The 12,115-nt window shown below is 40.3% G+C and overlaps 1 long non-coding RNA gene across 5 annotated transcripts in view; it reads right to left on the bottom strand.

The window, feature by feature from the left end:
• Positions 1 to 12,115, bottom strand: part of LOC112134636 (uncharacterized) — a 299,572-nt gene that overhangs the window by 200,318 nt on the left and 87,139 nt on the right. For all 5 annotated transcript variants that reach the window (XR_008509231.2, XR_008509229.2, XR_010141280.1 and 2 more), the window contains one exon: positions 313 to 485. This is a non-coding gene — a long non-coding RNA (uncharacterized LOC112134636). The remainder of the gene's footprint in view (positions 1 to 312; positions 486 to 12,115) is intronic.

Below are 12,115 nucleotides of genomic sequence, written 5' to 3'. Positions count from 1 at the left end.
ATGGAGAGAGTGGATATCAGCACACAGCATTAACCGCCCCATTGCCTGGTAAGCTTTAATGTTTGGAGACCAAAACAAAACAAAACAAAACAAACAAACAAAAAAAACAGTACCAACCATTGGTAAAATAGAAAAAAATATATCAATTCCCTAGGAAATCATATTGTTCTGTGTGTTCAGTCCACCGTGAAAATGACAGGATATTGAGGCAACCTAGTCCGAACAGATTATATTGAGAAAATAGACATTGGGAATTGGACTTTTGTGGCTCTAAAGTGAAGTGCCATTTTAACTGATTTCCTCAATACTCACCCTTAAGGGATGTTCATCAGAGACTTGTCTACAGGCAGGCTGAGCACTGTAGTTGGGAATCCAGATCTCAGCGAGATCCAGGCAAGCAGTTGGCTGGATGTTGGTCTCAGTGCAAACCACCAGAGGTGGAAAGGACTTGGAGATAGAGATGGTGGGCATCAGAGAACGTGGCCCTTAGTTAAGAGCAAAGGTTCTAATATTAAACAGATAATACTTCAAATCCCACTTAATAGCTATATGAACTCTGACCAATTATTTAACCTCTCTAAGCCTTAATGTCCTTACATACAAAAGAGGAATGATGAGTGTATCTTCCTTACAGGGATGATGTGAAGATTAAATGAATTAATATATGTAAATTTTTTAGAACATTACCTTGCATATATAAATATTAACAGCTCATTATTAGAAGAGAAGGCTTATGAGAGAACCCAGCCATAACCAGTCAAAAATTCAACAGAGTAACTAACTTGATTCTGCTAAGTCAGTTAACAAAAGGGCTCAATGTAAATGGATGAGAGTTAGCAAACGAAATTTGGGGAGGGGGATATAACCTTTTTTACCCGTGATATAATTTTTATTTCATTAATTAGACTTTTTTTTTTTGAGACGGAATCTCGCTCTGTTGCCAAGGCTGGAGTGCAGTGGCATGATCTCGTCTCACTGCAACCTCCACCTCCCGGGTTCAAGCGATTCTTCTGCTTCAGCCTCCCGAGTAGCTGGGACTATGAGCGCATGTCACCACACCCAGCTAATTTTTTGTATTTTTAGTAGAGACAGGGTTTCACCATGTTAACAGGATGGTCTAATTAGACTTTTATAAGGCTGCCTCCCTATAATGGGGGTGAAGACCAATGCTCTATAAAACTACCTGGAACTTCTCTGTGATGTGCAAAGCAAAGAAGCTGAGCCGGGGAGGGCTAGGTGACTTGCAGCCTTAATCACAACTCCTGCCAGCTTGAATGGAGACAGGCACATGTGCTATTTAAACCTCCCTTATGTTACCTTGAGGAACAAAACCTATACAGTGTAAGGACAGCACGCTCAAAATATTTGAAAGATTGGACCACCAAGAGAAGGAAATAAAAGACACCTCACCCCCACCACACACACACACACACACACACACACACACACACACATACACCCCAAGAGAAGGAATGAAGCTCAGGAACTGGAAGCTGGCTTGGGAACAGAGGCAATTCTAGGCCTCTGTTACCTTGTCACTCCCTCTCAGACCCAGGAGTTCAGAGAGTTCTGCTAATGTAATGAGTCAGCTCCTTCTACCTCTCCTACTGCTACAAATAACACCTATGCCATCTGGTGTCCACTTACTCATCACTTTGGTCTACTTGTGACTTCTGCTCACTCACAGCTTCTGTTACTCACAGACCTTTAAGACCCTTCTCCCTTATGGCCTTGCTGCCTTCATCCTCTAGATTTCTTTTCAGAAATTCTGATTTGTCTTATTTAATACCCATTGTTCTGGTTGAACAAAGCTCTTATTCCGTGACCTCATGGCTTATAGCTTGTCTTTAGCCAGAAATCTACATCTGGTTTAATCAGCCTTGCCCAAGAAGACAGGGTCTCATGGTGCCAACAGGAACATATCTGCTTGAAGAACTGCCTGCAGCCTTCCTTCAGGAAGGAAGGAAGGTGGCCCTCTAAAAGAAAACCATAGATTTTGCAGGCATTCTAAAGCTTGGTCTCTCCACTTCAGCAGGTATCTCAAACTAGAAACTAAAACTGAGTAGGAAGAAATTATCTAGAAACTTCAAACTCAGAAGAGGTTTGACTTTTAATAAAGAAAGGACTTTGGTACTTGACTGGGCATAAAAGAAACATCAGAAGGCCAGGAACACAGATAGTAATCTGACTAGGTCTCCAAGTCACCTAGGACACTAGGAGAGAGAAATTTTATATTAGAATATATTAGATTTCATATTAGAATAAAGAACAGTGGGGTTTGATAAAGCATGTTGATACTTGTACTGGGATAGTAGATACAAATGCTATAATTCACAGAGTGTATTGTCCTTGAACTATTTGTTTTTTCTATACATTTTGAATTTTTCTTATTCCTCACTTTTTAATAGTCATTTGTGAAAATTACAGCTGGATTATCAATACTTAAGGATAAACAATAAAGGAAGAGGGGTGCATGCCTCACGGAAGAGTCACAAGGAGTAGGTGAATCTCAGGGACTGTGTTTCTTGTCCTAGAGTTTGCTCTTTGGACTGTTACTCATTTTGGTTTGTTTTACACAGCCAAGAGGGGCCTAAGAAGACGTGACAAGTAAATGTGATGTGGCATCCTCGATGGGATCCTGGAACAGATAAAAAGGCTTTAGGTAAAAACTAAAGAAATCTGAATAAACTGTGGACTTTAGCTAATAATAATGTAACAATGTTGGTTCATTAATTGCAACAAATGTACCATATTAATGTAAGTTATTAATAATAGGGAAAACTTGGTGCAGGAGTTGGAAGAGAGGCGTATGGGAACTCTTTGTACTACCTCCTGCTCAATTTTCTGTAATTCCAAAACTACTCTAAAAAATAAAGTCTATCAATTATTTTTAAAAGACTTATCTCTAGCAATAAATAATTTAGACACTTCAGTTCACTCAAATAGAAAGTGATTTAGGACATGGCCAATAGTCCAAACTTTTTCACAAAGATAAATTATGCAACTAGAAGGTTATTAGAGCAAATGTTGGGATCATTATTTGTCGGGCCACCATTTGACCTTGTCAACAATCAAATAGCCAAACTGTCATCCTTTACGCTTCAAAATGCAACTGAAACTTACTATTATTAGTTGTAAAATACTTTTCCCAAAGTTCATGTATTGGAAACTTAATCCCCAATGCAGTAGTGTTGAGAGGTGAAACTTTTAAGAGGTGATGAGATCATGAAGACTCTGGCCTTACAGATGGATCAATGTCATTATCACTGGAGTGGATTTTTTTAAATTTAATTTAATTTTAAGTTCCAGGATACATGTGCAGGATGTGCAGGTTTGTTATATAAACATGTGCCATTGCGGTTTGCTGCACCTATCAACCCATCACCTAGGTATTAAGCCCTACAGGCATTAGTTATTAATAAAAGCAATATCAGCCCTCTCTTGCTCTCTCTAGTACTCTCTTGCCCTCTGCCTTCAGCCATAGGATGACACACCAAGAAGGCCCTCACAAGATGCCAGTGCCATGCTCTTGGACTTTCGAATCTCCCGAACTGTGAGCAAAATAAGTTACTGTTCATTATAAATTACCTGGCCGGTGGTACTCTGTTATAGCAATACAAAACAGACTAAGACACTATTAGCAAAAAACATAACCAAGGGAAGCTGCATGCTGCAATTCTAATGCCATGACTCTAAACTTCAAATATTAACATGATGGGCTACTTGACTTTAAAAATATAAGAGTAAAAAGTGCCAAACAGGTGGCACTTGACAGAGAGCTGGAACAGAACAGTGAGTTCCTCATAATGAGAAAGCTTCTAATAAGATCCATTTCAGACATAATCAGCTCAGGAAAGAAACTCAGCAGAACAGAATGAGCATTCTAATTCAATTTATATTATTATATTGATGATGCATTTATATCGTGCATTTTTCGCCAAGGCTGTCAAGCACATTAGGCTAAGTTCTGCACAACAAATTCAAAATACTTAACAGGAGAGCTTCACTGTAAAATTCCTCACCTTCAAAGGTCTTTAAGGACATTCACAAAATCATATTTTTGGTAGATATCAGTTAGGAATTAACAGCTGCCTTGGGAGAAACATTTGTCAAGGTTTTACTTCTCATTTTTTTTCAATTGGTTACTGAAAGAGAATGCTGTCACCAGTTTCATGGCTTTCATGGCCAAGAATAGAAAAGTAAAAATCCCAGTTTGGTCTTTTCTATGGTTTGAATATTTGTGTCCCTCCAAAATCCATACTGAAACTTAATCTCCAATGCAACAGTATTGAGAGGTGAGATCTTTAGGAGGTGACTAGGCCATGAGGACTCTGCTCTCATGGATGGGATTAGACCCCTATAAAAGGGCTTACGGGAGTGAATTCATCCCTTTTGTCCCTCTGCCATGTGAGGACACAGCAACAAGGCACCATCCTGGAAGCATAGCGCAAGCCCTCACCAGACACCAAATCTGCCGACCCTTTGATAGTGGACTTCCCAGCCTCCAGAACTATGAGAAATAGATTTCTGTTGTTAAGAATTAACCAATCTAAGGTATTTTCTTATAGCAGCAGGAACAAACTAAGATAGTGTTTGATATGATGGGAAGCCTCCCACAATCTGTGGATGATGGTGCATTGAGGATGGTAGCTCACTCAAAGCCCACTACTACTGCCCTACCCTGATGTTTGTTTTGGGATATACATTTCTGTCTTCATCAAGGCCCTCAATGAACAGGAACTTACTCCAATCTATTTGGGTAAATGGGATTTCTATTTAAATACACACACACACACACACACACACACACACACACAATTTTATAAATGTTCTAAGAGCCAGAAATGAAATAGAATTGGGCCATGTGAGAATCAGAAATTAAGGGTTTGATAGCAAGGCTGTGCCTTCCATTCCTCAGTGGGCCCCTTGGTCTCTCAGTTCTGTTCCTCTCTGGACATCTGCCTTCACCTCTGTTTCTTCTCTGCAAGCTGGCTTTCTGGGTTTATTTAGGGCCTCTCTATTCTCCCACATTTCAGTTGCATGTGGTTTGACTTACAACAGTGACAACTCTGGATTTTGCTCTATATGACCTTTCAGTGCAAGCACTCATCATCTGCCTCTGCTTGTCAGTATCTCAATTCCAGATGCCCCGGGGGATGTCTAGGATAGATGGGGTTCCATGACACATAATATGCCTACTTCTTCCAGGAACTGAGAGTGGGATCTTTAAGAATGAAATGTGAGAAGGGAGGATGTAGTTGACTTGTCAATGTCCCCATCTTCCCTTTTAAAGTTAATTTAACTTATATTAATATACTTTTAACATATATTCCTTATAGAAAGACAGAAAATTAAGACAGGCAAACACACTTTAAATGTCTGTAATTTCTGCCATCCAAATACAACTACTGCAAATATCATGGCATAACCTTTCAGAATATCTAAAATACACATGTATTTATAGCTATATCTCCATTAATATTTTTAACAAGAAGCAGGATCACTTTATGCACACTACTTTAAAATATGCTTTTTCACTTAAAAGTATGTGTGAATATATTGGGTATATTCTCATATCCATGAATATTAATCAGTGTCATTTTTAATTACTGCATAATATTTATTTTATGGATGTGCTATAATTTAACCAGGTACCTCTCATTAATGTTTGTTTCCATTTCTTTCTTGTTATAAAAGCAACCAAACACTCAGCTCAACATTCTTACACACATCTAAGTACAAACTCCTGAAACTTTCCTTAGTATGAATTCTCCCAAGTGGATTTGCTTGTTTAGAAGGCATGAGACATACGATCAGAGGATTTTATAAATGCAGTTCCAATATACATTTCCATGTGTACTATATCTATATGATATAGTATGCATATCCATTTCTCCATTGATATGTATGCCAATTTCTCCATATCCTGTGTATTATCATTCTCTTTAAACTACCTCAGTTTCTCCTTAACTGCCTTATTTTCCCCTAACTTGCCATCTGTGTGGCAACTCAGACTGAAGTCATATGGGTTATAGTTCCCTTTAGACCAAAGATACTGCATCTGTGACTCTCCTTGGCCAAATGTTTCATTTGAGAGAGCATTATTTTCAGTCTGAACTTTTTCTTCCTCGCTGTCTTTGTAACTTGCTAAAATATTTGTATTGAGCATCTGCCTTTCCTTTACCAGCTGGGATGAATGCAGGAGTGTAGCTTTCTTTCTCTATTTAAAGCTGTCAAATATACCGTATCCAGGTTTAGCCCAGAGAGTCTACTGAGTATTCATCCTTGGTCAAAGAGTACAGACATACTTCCTGGTAAAATTGACAGTCTGGTAAATTATCGGAGGGCTTTATATGGAATCAGGCTTTGCCATACTGGTACTTACTTTCTGTCGAGGAGAAACACTTATTCATTCACCTGTCTATTCATTATTCATTTATCCACCCATATTTGCTAAGGACATGTAAGCATGTAAACTATAAGTCTCAACTCTCTAAAGGCGATTTTTTGAGAGTCATCCTTATGCAGGTCTCTCTATAGATATAGATATACAGAGAGAGACAGAGAGAGGGAGAGAGAGAGAGAGTCTCACTCCGTTGCCCAGGCTGGACTGCAGTGGCGCAATCTCAGCCCACTGCAACCTCCGCCTCCCAGGTTCAAGCAATTCTCCTGCCTCAGCCTCCCAAGTAGCTGGGATTATAAGCGTGAGTCATCACGCCCGGCTAATTTTTTTTTGTTTGTTTGTTTTTAGTAGAGACAGGATTTTGCCATGTTGGCCAGGCTGGTCTCGAACTCCTGACCTCAGGTGATCCACTCACCTCAGCCTCCCAAAGTGCTGGGATTACAGGCATGAGCCACCACCCCAGCCAGGTCTTTTCATGTTAAGTACTTTCTCAACAAGCACAAGTAAGGAACAGGTAGGTATAATTTAAGGTGATCAGTAACAAAATATTTTTATAAAAGGAAAATCTTTGTTTATTATAGGAATTTTCTCAAACACAGAAAAGCAAAAAATAAAACTTATCAGTAATTACATAACCCAGAGGTAATCAACAAAAACCACACACATTTACTGCCCTTTTTTTTTTTTTTTTTTTTGAGACAGAGTCTTGCTCTGTCACCCAGGCTGGAGGGCCGTGGCATGATCATGGCTCACTGCAACCTTCATCTCACAGGTTCAATCGATTCTCCTACCTCAGTCTCCCGAGTAGCTGGGACTACCGGCACATGCTGCCACGCCCAGCTAATTTTCGTATTTTTAGTAGAGACGAGGTTTCACTACGTTTGCCAGGCTGGTCTCTGACCTCAGGTGATCCGCCCACCTCGGCCTCCCGAAGTCCTGGGATTACAGGCGTGAGCCACCGTGCCTGTCTTGGAATCACATTTATTTCTATTTTTTATGTCTTTGTGGTTAGCATAATCCCAAATAACAGCTGCCAAAGAATCACTTTCAAAAGAGCTTTTAAACTGTATCTTCATGTAAAACGAATGGTGAAGGAAGAACAATAGGCCCCTGTGCAGTGAATGAAGGAAAGGCAAAAAAGAAAAGAAGGGGCCGGGCACAGTGGCTCACGCCTGTAATCCCAACACTTTGGGAGGCCGAGGTGGGCGGATCACTTGAGGTCAGGAGTTCGAGACCAGCCTGACCAACATGGTGAAACCAGTCTCTACAAAAATACAAAAATTAGCCGGGTGTCGTGGCAGGCACCTGTAATCCCAGCTGCTTGGGAGACCAAGGCATGAGAATTACTTGAACCCAGGAGGCAGAGGTTGCAGTGAACCAAGATTGTGCCACTGTACTCTAGCCTGGGCGACAGAGCAAGACCCTGTTTCAAAAAAAAGAAGAAGAGGCCGAGTGCAGTGGCTCACACCTGTAATCCCAGCACTTTGGGAGGCTGAGATGGGTGGATCACTTGAGGTCAGGAGTTCGAGACCAGCCTGGTCAACATGGTGAAACCCCGTCTCTCCTAAAAAATACAAAAAACTTAGCCAGGCATGGCGGTGGGCGCCTGTAATCCCAGCTACTTGGGAGGCTGAGGCAGGAGAATCACTTGAACCCAGGAGGCAGGGGTTGCAGTGAGCCGAGATTGTGCCACTGTACTCCAGCCTGGGCAATAAGAGCGAAACTCTGTCTCAAAGAAAAAAAGAAGAAGGAAGGAAGGAAGGAAGGAGGGAGGGAGGGAGGGGAGAAACGGAAAGAGAGAGAAAGAAAGGAAGGAAAAAGAAAAAGAAAATGGAAAGGGAAGAAAGAAAGGAAGGACCAGGGAGAAATGGAGAAGAAATAAACAGAGAATTACGCAGTAAAGAATGGAAATAGCTGGTGGTTTATGAAAGCAAAGGGAAGATTATACGAAACAGGGAGAAAAGGGGACAGCATCAGAGCAGATTCTTTTATTAATCAGGACTCTTAAAGATTGCAAATGACAGAAACCCCATGTGAAGAAGGATACACAAAAAGGGAATTATTTGGAAGCATGCTAGTGTATTTCTACTAACTAAAGGAACGATTAAATAACCAAGTCCATCTAGAGTTAAACTGTGCCTCTCAAACAATAGAAACCAGGGATTCAACACCATTAGGACTCTGTGTATTTCTTGTCTTTGCTTTTCTTTCCGCATCACATACATCATATCCCACTGCAGACGCGCTGACGCCATATGATAGAAAACATAACTGCCAAGAGCTAGCAAACTTCCTATCCCAAGCCTCCCACAACCTGAAAAGGACTTACTCTCATTCCCCAGTCCCAGTTAGGAACACCTCAGGGATTACTTTGGTTTTCTCACTTTGGGTAATTTGTGCACCCATGCACCAATTACAGTACCTATGGCAATATAGTGACGTCAAATAAGAACAAGGTGGCTCTCCCCAGAATCACATAGCTAGAGCAGAAGGAAAAGCAGTTCCCAACAGAGAGTTCCCACAAGGCTCTGGACAGACAAACTAGAGTCATTACTCTTCTCAACACAGCATAATTCTAAACCATTTGGAAGAAGTTTGGGAGATAACAGCAGATCATCGTCTCCCTAGAAAGCATAAAATAGGTGGGGTCCTCCACAGGTTACCCCCCAAGGCCTCTTTGGTTTGGTAGTTCCATTCAATTCCTGGCAGTGGCCCGCATGCTCCTGGCACAGTCTCAAGAAACATTGAGTGCCCAAAAAAATTGATTCCTCCAAGGCCAATGTAAGTGTTTTCTTGTTCAAGAATCCTTTACCAATCTCAACATTTGAATCTGATTCCCTAAAAGCATAGCTTATTAGCAAGCCAAACCAGTAGAGGGCATCTGTGAAGCATAGAGTTTGGGGAGTATGAACATCATTATTGGGTGGGAACTCCCTAACGTTGACCAGTTTATATCAAAACCTAGTGAAGTTACTTGGGAAAAGATGGGGAAACAGATAGGGAATCAGGGTGACACTGGAAAGAAAGGGAACCAGCCCTAAGTCTGGAGTAAGAAACCATGGCTCTAGAAACATTTTATTTACCTTCAGAAAACACTATACAACCAACCCTGGTTTTTTTCTTTTTCTTCTTTTTTCAGGCTAGGAATCTTGTTCCCCATTAATTTATCTAGCACTCTTTGAATTAAGTAAGATTTTTCTTAAGGACATTCCAACTATTTCTATTACCCAACTTTTCAAAACAGACTATTATTCTAGTCTATCTGTCCTACTAGATTATAAATTCTGTGAGAACAAGGGATCTGATGGATATAGTTTTTGCATTACTCTCTCCCCTCTTTCAAGCTCTTGGTGCAGTGTGGCTAGTAGGGTTCAGTAAATATTTGTTAAATTGAATCAATACATAATCAGAAAGTACTTGGACATCACAACTATGCCTGCAATTAAAAGAGGCTTAGAATGCATTCTATAAATAAGATTTTGCTAATCCACCCTTTCAATTACTTTTTAAATCTTATTCAATTCACTTCTACCAATATTTATTGAGTGGCCAGCTCTGTACCACTCAATGTGCTAGACACTCACAACACATTTCCGGTAAAGTTGTCACTGCATCTCTAAAAAGACAGACACTCCTAAAGAAAAGTTAGACTGCCATAGAAATAAAGAGTAGGCAAGTTAAAGTTTAATCGTTATTTGCTGACAAGATGTGGGGGATGAAGCTGACAGCTTCAAGCAGGCTACAGATCCTGGAGCCCTTCAGCAACTCTTGCAGCAAGGAATCCAACAGGCTAAAACCAGAGTTTTGCTGCTGCTGTTATTGCTGTTTTAGGAACAAGCAGAGAGACTCAGAAGGAACAATTTTGTTTGGTTTTTTTCTCCATCATGTTCTCCAGAGAAGGGCATGGAGAGTTACTTCATTTGAGAGTCACAATTAGTGAGGAGCCATTGCCATATATTAACTAGATTCTTCAAGCACTGCAGACCACTTAAAACTCCACTGTGCTTAATTGCTCAGTTGGACAGTTAACAGCTGATTTAGGTTTTCTCCCCTCCTTGTGTTAGTGGTCCCTTTTTTAGAGTTTTAAGGTTTGGGTTTTCTTGCATTTGCCAAAAGCAAGTTTTGCTTTGCTTTGAATCAGTGTCATATGCACTGCCAGAGAAGGAGTCTTTTTTCTTCTTTCCAAATAGGATGCTCCCTATGGTGAAAAAATTCTTAGGGAAAAAGTAGGAAAGTTAATCCAAAAAAGAAGTGTAAACTTCATAGGTTATCTAGCTGCAGAAATGCCATGAGACTGAGTTTTTGCTTCTTAGGGATCCCAGGGATAAATGGGTATGACAAAAAAATGTGATATTAAGAGGGATGATAGAATATTCAGTAGACCTGTCACACATCTCTTCCTATAAGGACCCTTGTGATTACATTAGGCCCACCAGGATAATACAGGCTAAGTTTTCATCTAAAGTCAGCTGACACAAGTTTAATTCCACATGCAACCTTAATTTCCCTTTGCCATGTAACCTAACATATCCATAGGTTCTGAGGATTAGGATGTGGACATCTTTGGTAGCCATTATTTTCCCTACCACAACACCTCAATCCTCAATTGTGTTTAGGGTGTCAATAAGTCCAGAGACCCTTGTTTTTACCTACTTCATAAACTAAACCTCCTGTTTTCTCTGGTGTAGTAGAAGGAGACAATGGCAGTTAATGACTGGGCAGACTGGGGGATAGAATCTGAATGTCTAACTGCAATACTACTTAAACAGAATTTCAATGAATCTTCCTGTTTCTATCTCAACCTTCATCTTCCCATTTCCATAAATACCTGGCATGTATACCAGGTATATCAATTTCTGAGACTTTAGAAGATTCTATGGATTACATTAGTACACTGGATTGCTTCTCGTCTCTCCCCACTGCAAGTTTAGGATTCAGCTTTCTCAAGTGTCTCTAAGTCAATTGCTACTCATTAATTTTCCTTCTAGCTTCCAAAATTTCATTGCTATTGTTTTCTCTTCTGTTCTCTTTGTCCTTGTGGGCTTATACCATTGGGGTAGATTAAATATAGAAATATCTGTAATTTCCTCCTCATATTCATGCCCCTTGCAATGTAAATTTGCAGCTCCACTAACAAAGTGGCAAAGCCAATTTTTCCATCCCTTAAATCTGGGCAGGCCTTGTGACTTGCTTCAGCCAACAGAATAAGGTAGAAGTGACAATGTATCTGATCAAAGGGTAGATCTCAAGAGACCCTAAACACTCCACTCACTTTCTCAAGATCCCCTTCTTCTCCATATGGACAAGCTTGATCTGGCCTGGTGTTGGATGGTAGCCTGAGTCAACTCAGAGGTCCCAACTGAAGCTGGGGAGATATGGGAGTTCAGTCAAGATTAGCAAATCTGCACTTGACCTGCAGCTGACTGCAAATACATGAAGGAGCCCTGCTGAAACCAAAAAATCATTTATCTGAGCCCAGCTCACATTGCAAATCCAGAGAATCTGAACTAAATAAATGGTTGTTGTTTAAAGCCACTTTATTTTGGGCATATATTGTTATGCAGGAAAAGCTAACTCATACAGTCTTTAAAAATCCCTTTACAGTTATTAATTAGAAATTCAAGGGCAGACTGTAGATGTGTGTGTTCAATCCTTTATCTTTATTGGCAACTTTTGATCGACTGTTTTCTCAATAAGGTCTGTTCAATAGAG

The sequence above is a fragment of the Pongo abelii genome, chromosome 7, assembly GCF_028885655.2.
Source record: "Pongo abelii isolate AG06213 chromosome 7, NHGRI_mPonAbe1-v2.0_pri, whole genome shotgun sequence".
NCBI lineage: Eukaryota > Metazoa > Chordata > Mammalia > Primates > Hominidae > Pongo > Pongo abelii.
The sequence above is the reverse complement of the archived record's forward strand: the minus strand, read 5'-3'. Positions and strand labels throughout refer to the sequence as shown.